The sequence below is a fragment of the Ceratina calcarata genome, unplaced genomic scaffold (assembly GCF_001652005.2).
Source record: "Ceratina calcarata isolate Rehan_Ccalc_2016 unplaced genomic scaffold, ASM165200v1 scaffold321.2, whole genome shotgun sequence".
NCBI classification, from domain to species: domain Eukaryota; kingdom Metazoa; phylum Arthropoda; class Insecta; order Hymenoptera; family Apidae; genus Ceratina; species Ceratina calcarata.
Window position 1 is genome coordinate 417800 of NW_017154760.1, and position 14139 is coordinate 431938.

General features: G+C 48.2%; 2 long non-coding RNA genes across 3 annotated transcripts in view; one reads left to right on the plus strand and one right to left on the minus strand.

Moving 5' to 3' along the window:
* Positions 1 to 13796, plus strand: part of LOC108624622 (uncharacterized) — a 46787-nt gene extending 32991 nt beyond the window's left edge. For both annotated transcript variants that reach the window (XR_001916597.2, XR_003389127.1), the window contains exon 4: positions 13698 to 13796. This is a non-coding gene — a long non-coding RNA (uncharacterized LOC108624622). The remainder of the gene's footprint in view (positions 1 to 13697) is intronic.
* Positions 3362 to 5583, minus strand: LOC113464287 (uncharacterized). Its single transcript, XR_003389128.1, has 3 exons — positions 4532 to 5583; positions 4362 to 4444; positions 3362 to 3824 (listed from the first exon to the last, which is right to left on the minus strand). It is a non-coding gene; the product is annotated as an uncharacterized LOC113464287 (long non-coding RNA).
* Positions 13797 to 14139: the final 343 nt, after the last annotated feature.

Genomic DNA, 14139 nt, shown 5'->3' on the forward strand with positions numbered 1-14139 from the left:
GTCGTCCTCTACAAGAAAGGTCGTATGCAGTTTTTCTGTAGGACGAACGGTTTGGGAGTTATTGAGGAAAAACGAAATTGTTTACCAAAAGTTCGCCATTTCGACGGTGGGACGGTCGGATTTTCTCAAGACCTATAAAATGCCGATTAGTCATACTTAACTCGTTAAATATTGAAGTTAGATGAAAAATGCATAGAACCTTTCTCGTAGAGGACGTCAGGACGTACAACTTTTGCATAAAAAACTTTTCGCCAGAGTCAATAATTAATTGGATATTACCTTCTATACTTTATGGCACGTACCTATTTATTATTAGCATTGTTCTTCCGACGTCTGATTTCTTTTTAATTATAGCAAATGCGTTTTTCTAAGATACATAAACTTTTGAGATTGACTGTATAGCCAATACATCCTTAATTTCATTTTAGTTCAGTAATCGCTCGTATTCCATTGAGATATTTATATGATATAACCAGTCAATGAGAGTCATCATGGAAAATAATGTACCGCTGGATGCTGATTCTAAAGAGCCCTGAGGTGATGAAACTAAATTTATTAATTTATAAGAATTAATACAAGCTCCGTGAAATACAAAATTCTACAACATCTTTGAATGAACTCAAAGGGGAGTTAGTTATATGACTCGGCTACGTATGTATCATTCTTATGGATTCACCCTGTACATAATAGAACAGTATATAATCGGGAATTCTGAAGAGGGATGAAATAAACGGAAGGCTAGTCTGACAAGTGGCGCCCCGCTTTAATCCCTCCTCGTTGCAACCCGCAAAGTTTAGCATAAGACAAGCGTACGCGTCCCGTCTTTCTCCTGTCTCTCTGGCTCGAATCGAGTATTCCGAAAGTGGCGCGTATACACACGCTCGCGTGTACAGAAACCGAAGACAGGGGATGGGTGGAAGGAAAGTAGGGTGGTAGGTGAGAGGATGCAGAGAGAGAGCAACAGGTTCCCTAAAGCTCGATTGACACGCTTCGGGGATTTTCGCCAGACTGTTTTGCATCTGCTGACTACTCTCGAAACCCGTCATACGTCGAACTCTTTTGTCCTTCCAATTTTCTTACGTGATTCACCAGAAGATGCGTCTCGCGACTTCTATTACGTGCAGCGTCGCATTATGAATTCGTCATTTGTAAAATTGTCTGCAGGGCTTCCTTACTTTCATTCTGCATTAAGAAAATTCCAGTCATCGATGGATTCCTCGTTTGAACATCTCAGATCTCTGTGACTGTTCTACAGCTTCGTATTGAGAATTTGTCAATCGTACGAATTGCGACCATCGATGCATTTTTCCTTCCCATACGAATCGAGTATCTCGTTCATAAATCTTGACGGAGTCTGAAGTTATTTGCGTTTACGAGCGTATGACTGTAAGCACGTGGCCGAATAAGTTTGCCAGAGTGTCGATGATCGTACGTCACAGTTCACAGCTGAGCCACGTGAAATACCCATCGTTGGTTGCCAGTATGCGTTCACACGTACGACTCTCGGTCGGGCTCGTGCATCTGGCAAGGGGATGAAGGCGCGGGGGCGGTGTAGGAAGAGATGAATATGTGAATATGTGCCACGCGAGCGAACGAGCGTGCGAATGAAAGTGAAAACGGGGTTGGAGGGCCTCCGCGTGCTCCTCCGCCTCCCACTCCCTGTCTATCCGTCTTTCTCTTGCCTCCCGCGTGCTGTATTGCACCCGGTATGCAGCCGTGCATCATTCGGTTCGATGTACATATGTATAGACCCGAGGTCGAATCCCGGTTTACCGGTTCCACCCTCTTATCCCCCGTCTCCGACTCTTCCTCCACCAAGGATTTCCTGTACGTACACTCGATACAGACGAATGGCCCGTGACACGAGTTCCGACGGCTTCCCGTTGATCGAAAACGAGTTTCTCCAGTCAGATATTTCTGATACATATTACACCGAAGGTCACAGATCGAATTTCAGACAAATTGTTATTGATAACATTTCAATACGTAAGGGTTGGATTTCCAGCGAAACGTATTACGGAACGCTGAGGTCCATTCTGATACGATTCGCAGTCGACAGTCGGATATTCGTGCTTTGTATCGCAACAGACAAATCAGGAAATACGTGATGAATTAATATTCTTCCATCTACGCGTAAGGGGTGAATTTTTAGTAAAATTCTGAAGTAAAGATAACCGTTGAATTGGAACTGCGAAAAAGTAGAAATCCATTCTAACACGATTTATAGTCGACTAGCTTCGAATGGTTGAATCTGCCATTCATACAAGTAAATCGGTTCGCCATTCAATTCTCGTGTGTACACGAGTCGCACTGGAACGAGTGCGGTCAGTGGTCGGTAGTTCGAAAGGAATTTAATGGACGTAGGTCAAGAACGTGCGATTACGTGCTGCCGTAATGGGTCTATCGGCATTTAACCCATTACCGTGTATATACGCACGATTTTTCTGAATCAGCACAGTAATCGCACGGATTAGTCGTTAACGTAACATCAATTAATACACGAATCGAATGTTATGTGAAACATTGCATTGAACATCGTGTTCATTCTTATTATAATATTTCGGTAATCAGCGATGCGAACGCGGGCGATGGAGTCGACGAACGACCTTCCCGTTTCTTTCACGATTACGTCTGCATTCTAAAAGCCCGTGCACAGGTGGCACGCGCCGATTACGTAAAACGCTGGCTGCCGCATCCATAATGTACGAGTGGCTTCGCTAAAACACGTCAGGCCACCTTCCCGCGGATACACGCTGTGTTCCCGGAGAGGTACAATCCTATCGGTTCGATCTTCGTCCCTCTCCCACCTCCCTCGTGCACGTCCACTTGAATAAGGCGCACGGGCAAGGCCGCGGTCTAAACTTGTCCGGCGATGAAAACTTGGCACGAAACAGCCTAGTGACCCCATTGTCTGGCTCTCACCGCGGCAGAGCGCGCCCCCGCACGCCGCTGCATTAAGCCAGAATTAACAAAGGGTAGATATACTCGCGCCCACGACCCCTGACCTCCCGCGCCGTTTTCCCACCCTTCGACGTTCTCCGCGATCCTTCTCGACCCTCCGCGCCCACGCCTTGCGACGACGTCTCCGTTGTGTACCGGGCCATTTGTTTCTAACTGCGAGCTACGCAAGACGAGCAACAGGTCCAGGATGCAATCACACGTTGGCCCACTTCCGGCCACTTTCCATGGGACGCGGAAGATCCCTTGGGTGATGTTTCCGGTCTTGTGTACACGAGAGATGGTCAGTTCAGGAATCCGAGGTACGTAGTGGTAAAGGTGATACAGCGTAAAACAGGTTTAACACTTATGCAAATTTTTATTCAAGCATCTCATGTGCGTTGCAAACGCAGCACGTGCTATGTTCTTATACGCTTTTCGCAAAACCGTGAATCGGAACCGGTTACGAAATTCAGAGAGCAATTCGTTGCGTTGGAAATAAATCGTCGCGGCTGCGTTCGACACAGACGCGGGACACGCGTTGCACGTAGCTGGATTTGTTTTTTTTTTTTGTTTTCTCGAAACTGGGTCATTTTGCAACGCGCCGCATGGAAGCTATAAATCTTCTCGTGGGTGGTGAGGGACTTGACCTTGCCACTTGAACTTGTCCCCTTTCCTGGCCGCTGCGGTTTCGACCGTCATATAACTTCGCCAGTCATTCTTCCTCCCCGTCGCGTCGGATCACCGTAGTTTGAATCCTAAACTTCCGGGAAACAAAGGATCCGCGGAAACTTCCTCGTGTTCACCTTTCTCCGCTCGCGACTGCTGATTGCACTTCCCTGTTCGTCTCGTATAGATGTGTTCGTAGTAAACATTTCAAGTAGCAGCTGTGAATGCGTTGAAAAATAATTCTTCAAATATACGAAGCAAATATGTAACAATCATTTGTTTAATAGCAAATAATTTTTGTACGTATCTCAGTTTGAAAACGATACCTCACAAATATTGACATTAAAATTGCGTTCACCGTGGAACGTCGAACTTCAGAATTAATTTAGAAATCTGGTTGTAACGGAGCAATAAAAGAGGAGCGAGTCGGCGAAACGGCTGTATAGAAATATCGATAAGATGAGAGGGTGACGGAACGAGGCTGTACATGTGGGCCAACAATTTATCGTACGCGGCTACGATATGGGGGCAGGTCAGTGATATCCGAGCGGAGTTTAAACGGTTGTTCGCTTGGCTACAAACTCTCGATGGCCAGCGAGGGCTCTCGAACCGCTTGTAAGCACACAGAACAAAACAAACGCCGCCGGCTCCTGTCACTTTGAGCATTGCTTATCTCACCGTTCCCTCATCTAATAATACTGTTGATCTTCGCTATTCTGATTCCACAGGCAGCGATTGATTACACACTGTCTTACCTCGTTCTAAATACTTGTTGCTCCATGTATATATTTTATTGTCAGGACAGGAATCGTGTCTGTTTCGGACGTTGATTAAAAACCTAAGATAATAAGATAGGCTTTGCATCAATTGTAATTTCGTTTAATTCAATCTTGCTACGTCCGTTCTTATTGAAATTCTTCTATACTTTTGAACTCGATGCGTGACTTTCTGAGGACGACGGTGGTTCATCCCCGTCGCTAGTAGGTAGTTATTATGCGTGGGGCGAGTTTCAAAGACCGTGATCGTAACCTAACAATCAGGGCTCCTGGTAGTTAGTGGGGCTATTAGCCGACGTCGCTTCTGCCGCCCAGTAATCAACGCCCGGGCTGCAGCAACAGTGAAACAGAGACGAACAGTGTACACGCTTTGAGCCACTGAAACACTAACTGTACAATTATCGTTAATCGACGAGTCGTAACAGAACGTTGGCTAGCTGTGACAGGAAAGCGTGACAGGATGACCGGCTGTCCTTGGAATCATTCGCACATATTTCTGATGTTAAAAACATAATGGGTTTCACGTGCATTTAGTCTGTCAAGCTTGATACTAATAATAACTGGACTGAGAATTCATTGATCATGTAACACGTGGGAAGGGGAAACTGGGTCGAAGAGAGTGTAACTTATCGCGACATAGTTATGTACTTTTCGCGGGATAATCTATATGTAGAAGGGGACGTTTATCCAACTTGGGAACTATGTGTTCGTCAACCCCTTTCGACTTCGCAATACACCCTCGCGAGTTCGGTAAAGTTAAAGAAGCTTTCAAGGTTCCGCGGTATATTCATTCAACACCGGAAATAGCTCGGTCCTTACCTATTCTCGTGTAACGCGTTCACGTTTCGATGAATGAAAAGCGTGAATTAAAACGAACCCGATTAATGCGCTCCCGATGGCTCGCCTCGATACCATGTAAATTTACGTTATCACGGAATCACCGGCAATTATAATTTCCATTGTGCGCTCGTTATTTATACTAATGTATGGAAACTGAGAACATTAAGCTTAGGGTAATCGATGAGCCAGTTAGTCCCGCATATTGTCCCTCTTATCGTTACACGACAGAGATAGTCAGATCGATTGGTACGTATTTTTGTCAGGATAATTTTATTTCTTACCGACTCGACCCCGCGTGCATTGCGTGCGCGAATAAAAACGTGCAGTCGAGTTTCACTTTCGATTCGCTCGCATGCACGTGTTCCTGGCTATCTTATCGCTCTACAACAAAGTCGCCCGGTAGTCTCGATCCTGCGCGTTCTCTTTCGAGCGGTTCTTCATCCAGACACCCGGTTAAAGTCGCGGAGAAAGAGAGGAAGCACGCTTACTACGGGCGTACTCTCGAATACGATATGACCGGGCGCGAGGTCGTATCCGTACACGGTTCAACACCTACCAAAGTTCCGTACTCGTGAATGAACTTCCTTGTGTGGAACCGTTTATGCTTTCCCTTCCTGGCTGCCGTTCGTTGCACACGTGTATACAGCGCGCGGCCGCTGCGTGTGCGTCCGAGCATTGTGTACGTGTGTACACAAACGAGGCGTGTGTGCAACGTTCTCCCGTGAGGGGTTAAACGGCTTCCCAACGTGGTCAATAGTTTCCCGATCCCTCCCTCGGCATCCCCCGCGCCCTCCCGCGCCACCGTCCCGGCCACCCCATCCCATCCGTTTCCCTTTAGCCTCCAGCACCGCGACGTTTCCTCTCTGCCACTTTATATCATGCCCCCTGGCCTCCCCCCCGTCCAAAGAACGGAGAAACAAGACCGAAGACGTCTACCTCTGCTCCCTTTCTTCCTGTTCCTCGTTCCCTCCTTTTTCCTCGTTCCTTCCTACCGCTAGACTACTTTTTCCTTTTGTTCGGTTTCGCGTTGCTTCCTCTTCTCCTCCAAGGTTTATCCCAAGATTGATCTCTTGTTTTTGTCAGGATGAACTTTGAGACTTTTTCCCTTTTGTCGTCGTATCGAGTATGGTCGAATCGGGGCACTGGAGCACTGGCTTCGCCGAGAGTCACCTTTCCGCTTAGTTAATCTTTGCACTTTAAAGTTTTAGATTATGAAAGCATGCACGTACTCCTTCAATGGAACTCTGCATACTAAAGACGGGTTGCACAAAGGGTATTAAGCTTTTGGTCAAATTAGGTTGTGCAGTTTATGAATGGATTTGAACTATGTACTATTGGGCCACGGTGCGGTTTTCCGTGTGTTTGTACGCGTAACAGGGCAAAGGAGGGAAAGAGAGGACGGAACGAGGGAGACGGAAGGGCCGGGCAAGAATGAATGGCACACGCCGTGTTAATAGCTTGTTCTCGGTTCAGGGTTGTGCGAGGTCAGTTCGCTTTAAACCGGCCCGATGCCCCGTTATAACTCGCACGACCGTCACCTGTCGTCTTCTTTTTGGCCCAGCTAATACGTTACTGGGATTTCGAGCGTGAACGCCAGCTAAATTGATCACTGAATTAGCCGGGCTCAATGAGCCCACCAGACATTATGCTCCGTTTTGTCGTATCTTAACAGCGATGCTAATACTGTTCTCATTTTATTTTTAATACCATTGAGACAATTTACATACATACATAGTTCACGATATCCGAGCACCGTGTATTTATGTGCTTATAATTTTATTAATACTTTTGCTCCTGTCGTTGTCACGCGATGTATTACATTTATTGATTATTACGAATCTGTAATGAATCATTTCTTGAATACTTGGCGAATGTTCATCCGTTTCCCAACAGATTGCTTAACGATAATGAAAAATAATTCGGGAATCAACGGTTAATCTTGTCTTTAATTCCTCTAAACGAGGCTTGAGAGAGAGAGAGAGCCGAAAGCGTTGCACGAATCGAAAGAAAGGACGAGGGTAAACAGGCTTGTACAGAATTCCAAGCTGTTTGAAGAAACAACAGAATCTAATTTTTCCCGGTGAAACCGACCCGGCTCATCAACAGGGAAACCACGTGTCGGCACGCGGCTCGGAGTTAATAGCCTGCTGCTTCGGGATTGCCTCAGGTCGGTTGACGTTTACATAAATAGTCGGGGCTTGGAAGAGAGAGAGAGAGAGAGAGAGAGAATCAGCGGGGGTGTGTATACGTGCAACGGTTCACCACCAGCACGGGTACCATTAGAGCGAAAAGGAATAATGAACCGGACGGAGAAAGAGGTCCGAGAGGGAGAAGGGAGAAAGAGGTCTCGCAACCGGTGCCGCAGTTGGTGACAGGTTATTAGTCTACCGTAAGTCTGGCCGCGATGAATGAGAATAATAGCTTAGATGTGACATTGTCCCAGTGTTAGACTCGTGCCAGCCTGTGCTACCACCGTCTCTTTCCGTTCCTCTGCCTTGGCGCCTCCTTGTCCGTCTCACCTCTGCACCCGTGTCCTCTCTTCCCCTCTGCCTACCAACGCTCGTTCGCGTCGACGACCCGGCATTAGTGTCGTAATCTAGGTCTAGGCGTAGTCTTGCCCTCGCCAGGTGTCATGTGCCTATTGTTCCTCAATGAAATCTCGGTAGCGTCGGTCGGACAGCTTCAGCGACATAAAATTCGGACCACCGAGAAATTATTGCGGCTCAGCTACCGAAACGATCATTCATGGTTTTCAAGGTGGGTCTGATGACAAGCTGGGATGATGAAGGCTCTGACTAATTGAACTTACTTTTGGTGCCCCTATGAATGTGCGCTCTCGAAAATCTGCTCGATTGAAGAGAATTCTAAACATTCTGATCGTTTATTTCGTATGGAAATTCCCGGTTGCCGGGAATTGCAGAACAATTTTTTAGCCGTTCGGTAAAAAGTAGTTTCATGTCTGTTGAGGACGAGTGTGTAACCGCAACAGGTATCGGTTACTAATTTTTATGACGACTTTAACGATGGGCAAATTTACGACCTCGTTAAACGTCTTTCATCGACTTTACCTCAGAAAATAAATACGTCTGGACCAAGCTGAGTTACGTTATTTACAACATTCTAATAGGAAGGTGTCACGGGTTTGTTCTGTCGATCTGCTATCTTTTCATCGAACGTACCTCATTTACCCAGAGGCTTTACGATCGTAAATCATGACGCATCGTAACAGGCCCGATTGTTCGGCCTGCTGTCTCTCCTCTCGTTTCTATATCCGTGATTCACCTGTTCCTCCGTCGCGCGTCGACCCTAGAAAGAACTGGCACGTGCTCAACCGCTCGTGCATTAAACAGAAGCCTTTTGCCCGTGAACGGGACGGGGACTGCACGCATCTTGTATACGTATGTGTTGCACTCGCGAGCGACGGGACCCACGGTATAAGCTAAACAAATCCGCGGACGCCGCCGTCTTCGTCGTCGTTCGTCCGTGTGCCGCGATTACGTCGATGTTGGTGGCGCATCGCGGCGTGCTGTTGACACTGGTTAACGGCGGCCTGTCCCGTTGACATTGGCGGCGACGGCGGTTTGTCGGTCTGGTTCAGGTTCACGGAAGCCATTCACGACTTCGCACGCCGCACCGCTGGCATAAAGAACCGCCCTGACGCCTACGGCCCGATAAACTGGGTTGCCGTATTCTGAAGAGGGATTTAGGTTGAACCAGAGAAAACTCCGTTCGTTGTCTCGTTGGAATCAATTTTTACATTTGAAATTCGACGATACGATTTACCGTCACGCTCATAAAATAGACAGCACAGAAATATAACAAGTTACATGGGGAAGTCGCGTGTCGTTGCAAAAAGAGCTGAACGCGAGGACGACTGTATAAGTGAAGTAGAGAAAAAGCTGTCCAACGCATCAATTAATTAATTGATTCAGCAGACGAGTAACCTCTTTCACGAGCAAGAAGCAGGACAGAAAAGGAAGCGGCAAGTCGATGTAACAGACTGCGCTAGTTCACGAACATCAATTGCTCGAGTTTCAATTTGTTAATGAAACTGGTACACTATCGTACATAAGTATGTTTCAACTGTAACTACTTCGATACTGGGAAAAGTTTTCTTTACAATTTCAGATAGCTATCGAGATATAAAGAATGCGTCCAACGTATATAAGCACACATTATAATTTTTTGAATTGACATCGTAGAAGTTTTATCTCGCATAAAAATCTGCTATCTATTAATTATTTGCTCGTTCGTACTCGGAGTTTAATTACAAGTCTTATGACTTATGAACGACGGTGTACGTCAGTTATAGCACGTCGAGAACGAAGATTGTAGCGAGGCGTCCGTGGTCGGGTCAGGTTCACAAAGGCTATTAACGTTTCACACGGTGGCGTAAAGAAGCGCCAGGCGCCTAGAGGCAATAAAATAAGGTGGATTGCCGGCGAGGCGGTGCGAGCGAGAAGACGATAGAAGGAAGGGGGTTGCCACGGCGCGTGGTATCAGTGTACAGCGGATCGGCGGAGACAAGGGGGCGCGAGAGGGAATCGGGAATTTCAGGGTCGTAGGGAGATAATGCCTTTCTTGCGGCGTTCGTGAATGGAACGGATCGCTCCTCGCTTACTACGACCTTTCCTTCGCGTAGTCCTACGTCGAAGGGTCAATAGCCTTGTTTAAAGGCGGTCGTTTTACTACGTCACGGAGGCGTGATCGTTTCGCGGAGAACGAGTCCCCGATTACCGTTGCCCCGTATTCGTGAACCGGGCTAACCATCCACTTTTACGACCGCGTCGACCCATTTGCATCCCTCCCAGCTATTACGTGAAAAGTCGATACGATAATTCACGTAGTAATCGATACGATGTTTCGTCCAACGATCGAGACGACGAATGATTTACGAAGCGCGGTGGATGAATGGAGCTCCTCGGTCGAGCTCCATTCACCGCGTGTGTTGCGTAAACACGGGATAAGTTTTCGCTAATTTGAAATTCAAGAGCGGGCCACCGCAGCCGCGGCTACCCCGAAAGAGGCGTCGGGGTGGTACATCAGCTGACTCGGTTCCTAAGATGCACCCATTCATCCCCGTCTGATCCAGCGTCTCTCTTTCTTCATTCACACGTTCACGCAGGCCCTCCCGTGTTAGCCCCATTGACGTGCCTCTGTTCCTCCTCCTCGTTCGTTCTCGGTCTAGCTTCGCTCGGGTTGCCCGTTATGCCGGCCGATTGAGCCTCTCCTTTCCGCGGAGCGCGGTGTCTTCCTCTTTTAACGTCCTCTCGTGGTAATGCCACCACGACTAACGCGATCACGACCACCAAGAAGCGCGGATATCCACGAACCTCCTCGAGAACACAAACACCCTTTCGTTCGCCGACCTCCGCGTGCCATCCCTCCGGCCACCTATTTTTCTTCGTCCCTCTCAAGCTCTTTATCTCTGTTCCTCTGCCCGAAGGTATTTTCCTTTGTTGATCGCCGCGAACAACGCGCCCGCTCGCAGGTAGCTCGCGGAACGAGGACGGAAGAATGCGGCTGGACGAGGAGACGAGGATACCGCGAGGAAGATAATGCCCCTCGGCCACGTGAGACCGTTCGACTAGAACGGGATAAGGGATCTCGTGTAAAAAGAACCACTTGTTCGTTTACAGTTTGTCTCTTTTTCAAATAGTTCGGGGGTTTCAGAATTTTTAATATGCTGACGGAATGGAGTGTCTAACGTCGAACTTTTCGTCCGAGCTAGGAAATATCATTACTGTGCGTAATTTCGTATTCGATTCTCTGACGCGACGAGCACTTTAGAGAATTGTAAAATGTCGCGCACGAACAGGTTGTTCAACGTTCCTCGCGAGGCAGATGAGAATACGTAGGGTAGATGTACGAGTTTGAATAAACGAGGGTGGCACTCGAGCTTGCGAGAACTGAAATATTTGTCGGGACTTTCCTCCGTTCAGTGGGTCAAGTTCAAACCGGTAGTAGTGGTAGTAAGACGGAAAGGTTGGCCGAAAGGCTTCGCAAGGCTGGATGGAGAAACAGGGAGTCAGAGAAGGAGGAGGAGGAGGAGGAGGAGGAGGCTAAGTCGTTCTTCCGTTTAGCAACCGATCGATGGGTGATCGAGATAACAGGTAGGCGAGGTCGCTATAAGGGATTTGCGAAGTTTCGAATGCCGGTTTAAATTCCCCCTCGCCCACCCCTTCTCGTTCGCTCCCATCTCGTTTCCACCGTCGGCCGCTCATTCAGCTCGGTACATCGTACTCTCTCCGTCTCCGGCCGAGTGTCCCTCTTTAATCTTCTCCCTCTGCGGCAGCACCCCACGCGAATGTAGGTGAACTTGCCTGGTTCGAGGTAAACTACCGGCCGAGACCCGCGCGCGTGTACATGCTTTATATGCGCTTTCGTGCACAGATACACACACACGTCGACGGTTCCACGTCTGTTACGGGCGTGCACGCGACCACGTGCACGTGCTGACACGTTTGCACGGTTCGTTAGCGGATACCTCGTGCTCCAGATTCGTGGCACGGCCAGACAAAGAGGACGTCCGGTGAACGGGAAAAAGAGCAGCGGGACGGCTAGAGAGAGAAGCCCAAAGGGCTTATCGCGATCCCAGTACACGGCAGGAATCCGGTCCGTTCATCGGCGCCGCCTGTAAACATCCAGGATCTCCGCCCTTCCGCTTCGTTCTTACTTTACGGTCACTGATAAGGGTTTCGCCTTCTCCGTTTTTGAGAAATCTCTGCATCCGTAATTCTCTTTCGAAACCGTTTTATAAGTACGTAACAAGATCGCACGACCAGGCCGCTGTGTATTCGTTTTTACTTTCGTCGCGACGTCTACTAAGTATGTATGTAAGCATCCACGCACGTGCCCGTTAGAGGGGACACACGTGATGCTTGCCCGATCACGTGAAACGCGAGACCGCGAACTGGAGATAAGAGCAGTTCCTCAGTTTCTCACTGGGTCAAGTTTGTCGAGGTTGAATGGAAAAGTAAAACGAACTGTTCGATATAGATGCACCGATTCTCGCAGCTCGCCTTTACATAACAGATATAGAACCAGGGAGCTGTTCTTGCGTCTCTAATGAACGATCGATGGTCTCGTCGAGATACCGTTCGTCCCTTAGACTCTCGCCCAGATATCCACAAGATCGGCTCCACTTTCACTTTTTACCATCTGAATTCGTCTTTTGTCTTCGCTGAGAATTGAGCGGAAAACTAATGAAACACCGGACGCGGATAGATAGCGGTTTGAAAAAGAAACCTTGCGATGAAAATCGATTAGGTTTCAAGTTCCAATTAGATTCTTGACAAATGGAGACAAATCGAAACGTACCGTCGACACGTGAGCGTCGTCGCTGTCGATATACCTTCGGGTTAGGCGTGACGAGCTCCTTTAACGGTTCGGGGCTGTTCAACTTTTTCCTTGGCACGAGGCACGTGCGACTCCTCGTGCGACGGATAGAATACCTGGCTGGCCCGTGCTACCACCTATGCGACGAACGTGTCCCGCGTGTCGGTGTGGAAAAAAGCCGGAGAAAGCGTGACGGGGAAAGAGAAAGAGACGAGGGGGAGAGAAAAAAAGAAAAACGAGACCGGCGTGGAAACGGTAGCGAGAGAGGGAAACGAGATGAGAGGGAGAGTAGAAACGTCTGTGTTAGACGCGTGCATGTGCGAGAGGCACGCGATCGTCGAAACTTTTGCTGTCCCGCGAATCGAGAGGTATGCAACAGCTGTTATCGTGTTACGGGTTCGCACGAGCCGCCCGTAACTTCATATCATCGGCGTTGGTGGTGGTGTAGGAGCCCACTCTCCGTTCAAGTGGGTCAAGTTCACTGCGCTTATGATAACATTTCTGCTCCGTTCCAGTTCCGTTCCGCGTCTAACTGCACGGCCCCGTTTCTCCTCCTCCGAAACCCCGGCGAACCCTCGCTCAAGAATTCCTCTTTCTCTCCCTCTTTGTCTGGTTCATCCCGAATGCTCGCGTCCTTCTCGATCGCGTTCGTAAAGCGTCACGAATCTTTCCGCGCAGACTGAGTCACGCCGCGCCGGGCTCGTCTCGATCTACTGCCGGACTTCTTCCTCTATCACTAAATCTCTGGTTCAAGGACGGCTCGCGGGATGCATACGCTCTCTATTCTTAGTTTTCGGACTCTTCACGTCTCGTTACGTACGGTGTAAGATGTCTGACGTAACTTCTGATTCGACGTAAGAGACTGTCTCGGCCTCGATAAATCTTGCGTCGAAACAAAAAATAAGATAAGATCGCGCGAGCATAAATCACCCGATAAGAATGCGCGATGCGACGCGGTAGTCAATGACGCGCGTCCATTACCTTTCTCAATATACCGGCGAGCATGATTTTCTTAGGTCGGTGACCCGAGAACGTACGCGCGCTCGGTGTTTAGCCAGTTTACGCGCAGAACCTGGCGATTACGATCGTTGAGTGATTTACGAGCTCTCACGAGTCCCCTAACCCGTGTGTTTGCAGACCGCATTCCTGCGACGGTCCGTAATGCGGCGGAAGCACGTGCCACCGCGTGTCTTGATGCTCGATTTGGCCCCGAGATCCCGAGGACGGAGCGCTTCTTCTCCGGTGAGTATATATCGTTCACATCACCATTTGAATATTACGCGTTCCCATACTTTTGATTCCCCTCATGTTTATGCACATTTTTTTTTACGACGGGTACAGCTAGTAACAACGAAATTGAGCCAGCTACGTGCATGTGTTAGTTTCCCCTAGGGGGACAAAATTCAAAACGAGTAATAAGTATACATCTTATTTTTTCGATGCTTGATCTGGCATCGGTACTGTTGGATTTTATTGTAATTTTGACGCGTCAAAATAAAAAGAATTTTAATGGTAATGTGCATACGTTAACATTATTTTTATTTTGACGTTTCAAAATTATGTTAAAATCCAACAATAT